This window comes from Podarcis erhardii (assembly GCF_964252035.2).
Source record: "Podarcis erhardii genome assembly, chromosome: Z".
NCBI classification, from domain to species: domain Eukaryota; kingdom Metazoa; phylum Chordata; class Lepidosauria; order Squamata; family Lacertidae; genus Podarcis; species Podarcis erhardii.
Genome location: NC_138504.1, coordinates 51,494,020 through 51,496,519, shown reverse-complemented (window position 1 = coordinate 51,496,519; position 2,500 = coordinate 51,494,020). Strand labels below are relative to the sequence as shown.

The 2,500-nt window shown below is 54.4% G+C and overlaps 1 long non-coding RNA gene across 1 annotated transcript in view; it reads right to left on the bottom strand.

The window, feature by feature from the left end:
• Positions 1-2,500, bottom strand: part of LOC309333342 — a 19,015-nt gene extending 16,515 nt beyond the window's left edge. The window contains exons 1-2 of the long non-coding RNA XR_014152465.1: positions 2,465-2,500; positions 930-1,066 (exon numbers count right to left, since the gene is read on the bottom strand). This is a non-coding gene — a long non-coding RNA (uncharacterized lncRNA). The remainder of the gene's footprint in view (positions 1-929; positions 1,067-2,464) is intronic.

The following is a 2,500-nucleotide window of genomic DNA, read 5'->3' as shown; positions in this document are numbered from 1 at the left end:
CAGGCAGTTCCTGTTCCAAAAATCGGGACTTCCTGTTCCATAAGTGGGACTTCCTCTTCCAAAAGTGGGACATCCCCTTCCTGAGAAAATGGGGACTTCCTCTTCCAACATAGGGACCTCCTCTTCCAAAATACAGACTTCCTATTCCAAAATAGTCACTTCCTATTCCCAAAGTGGGACTTCCTCTTCCACCCCATCCTCTTCCAAAACAGGGACTTCCTGTTCCAAACCGGAACTTCATCATATGGACTTCCTATTCCAATATATGGACTCCCCACCCCATGAAAGAGGGACTTCCACTTCCTCTCCCAAACAGCCACTTCCTCTCCCCAAACACGCACTTCCTCTCCCAAACCAGCCACTTCCTCTCCCAAAACAGGGACTTCCTCTCCCAAACAGCCACTTCCTCTCCCAAACCAGCCACTTCCTCTCCCAAACAGGCACCTCCCTCTCCTAAACCAGGCACTTCCTCTCTCTAACCAGGCCCTTCCTGTCCCAAAACAGGGACACCCCACCCCAAACCATGCACTTCCTCTTCCCAACCAGCCACTTCCTGTCCCAAAACAGGGACTTCCTCTCCCAAACAGCCACTTCCTCCCACCACTTCCTCCCAAACCAGGCCCTTCCTCTGCCAAAACCGGGACACCCCACCCCTAAACCATTACTTCCTCTCCCAAAGAGCCACTTCCTCTCCCAAACATCCACTTCCTGTCCCAAACCAGGCCCTTCCTGTCCCAAAACAGGGACACCCCACCCCAAACCAGGCACTTCCTCTAACCAAATAGGCACTTCCTCTCCCAAACCAGCCACTTCCTCTCCCAAAGAGCCACTTCCTCTCCCAAACAGGCACTTCCTCTCCCCAACCAGCCACTTCCTCTCCAAACCAGCCACTTCCTGTCCCAAACCAGGCACTTCCTGTCCGGCCTTACGTGGGAATGCGGGTTTCCACCACCACATCCTCTTCCTCAAAGTTGACGTCCACCATGACGATCTTCATCTTCTCCATGTGCTTCAGGATCTTGGGGTCGGTGGTGCTGAGGGCCAAAGTCATCCATCTTCCTTTGGCCTAGAAGGAAGGAAGGAAGGAAGGAGTGAAGGAAGGAGGGAGGGAGGGAGGGAGGGAGGGAAGGAAAGAAGGAAGGAAGGAAGGAAGGAAGGAAGGAAGGAAGGAAGGAAGGAGAGAGGGAAGGAAGGAGGGGAGAAGGGGAGAGGGAGGGAGGAGGGAAGGAGGGAGGGAGGGAGGGAGGGAAGGAAAGAGGGAAGGAAAGAAGGAAGGAAGGAAGGAAGGAAGGAAGGAAGGAAGGAAGGAAGGGGGAGGGAGGGAGGGAGGGAAGGAAGGAAGGAAGGAAGGAAGGAAGGAAGGAGAGAGGGAAGGAAGGAGAGAGGGAAGGAAGGAGGGGAGAAGGGGAGAGGGAGGGAGGAGGGAAGGAAGGAGGGAAGGAAGGAAGGAAGGAAGGAAGGAAGGAAGGAAGGAAGGGGGAAGGAGGGAGGGAGGGAGGGAGGGAGGGAGGGAGGGAAGGAAGGAAGGAAGGAAGGAAGGAAGGAAGGAAGGAAGGAAGGAAGGAAGGAGGGAAGGAAGGAGGGAGGGAAGGAAGGAAAGAAGGAAGGAAGGAAGGAAGGAAGGAAGGAAGGGGGAAGGAGGGAAGGAAGGAAGGAAGGAAGGAGGGAAGAGAAAGAGAGAGAAAGAGGGATAGATGGAGAGAGAGATGGATGGATGGAAGGAAGGAAGGGAGGGAGGGAGGAGGGAGGGAGGGAGGGAGGGAGGGAGGGAGGGAGGGAAGGAAGAAGGAAGGGAGGGAGGAAGGGAGGAAGGAAGGAAGGGAGGAAGGAGAAAGAGATAGAGGGATAGATACAGGGAGGGAGGGAGAGAAGGAAGGAAGGAAGGAAGGAAGGCAGGCCAGGAAGTCTTCCTGTTCTGGTCTTCCTCATGGATCAGGAGGTCCATCTCCCCATCTCTTGACTTCCTGCCAACTTTCCATTGGCAGGAAGTCCACAAAAAGGAAGGAAGGAAGGAAGGAAGGAAGGAAGGAAGGAAGGAAGGAAGGAAGACAAAGGAAAGAAAGAAGGGAGGGAGGGAGGAAAGAAGGAAGGAAGGAAGGAAGGAAGGAAGGAAGGAGGAATGGAGGGAGGGAAGGAAGAAAGGAGAAAAAGAAAGGAGGAAAGGAAGGGAGGAGGGAGGGAAGGAAGGAAGACAAAGGAAAGAAAGAAGGAAGGAAGGAGGGAAGGAGGAAAGGAAGGAAGGAAGGAAGGAAGGTGGGTGGGAAGGAAGGAGAAAGAGAGATAGAGGGATAGAGGGAGGGAGGGAGGGAGAGAAGGAAGGAAGGAAGGAAGGAAGGAAGGAAGGAAGGAAGGAAGGAAGGAAGGAAAGGGAGAGAGGGACAGAGCCTCGTTGTGGGGCAGAGATGGACGTTGGAGGACCCAGAAGAAGCGGGTCCGTCTAGATGACCCATAGGACCTCCCTTACCTTCTCCCGGTCCTGAGGGTCATCGGAGAAGCCTTG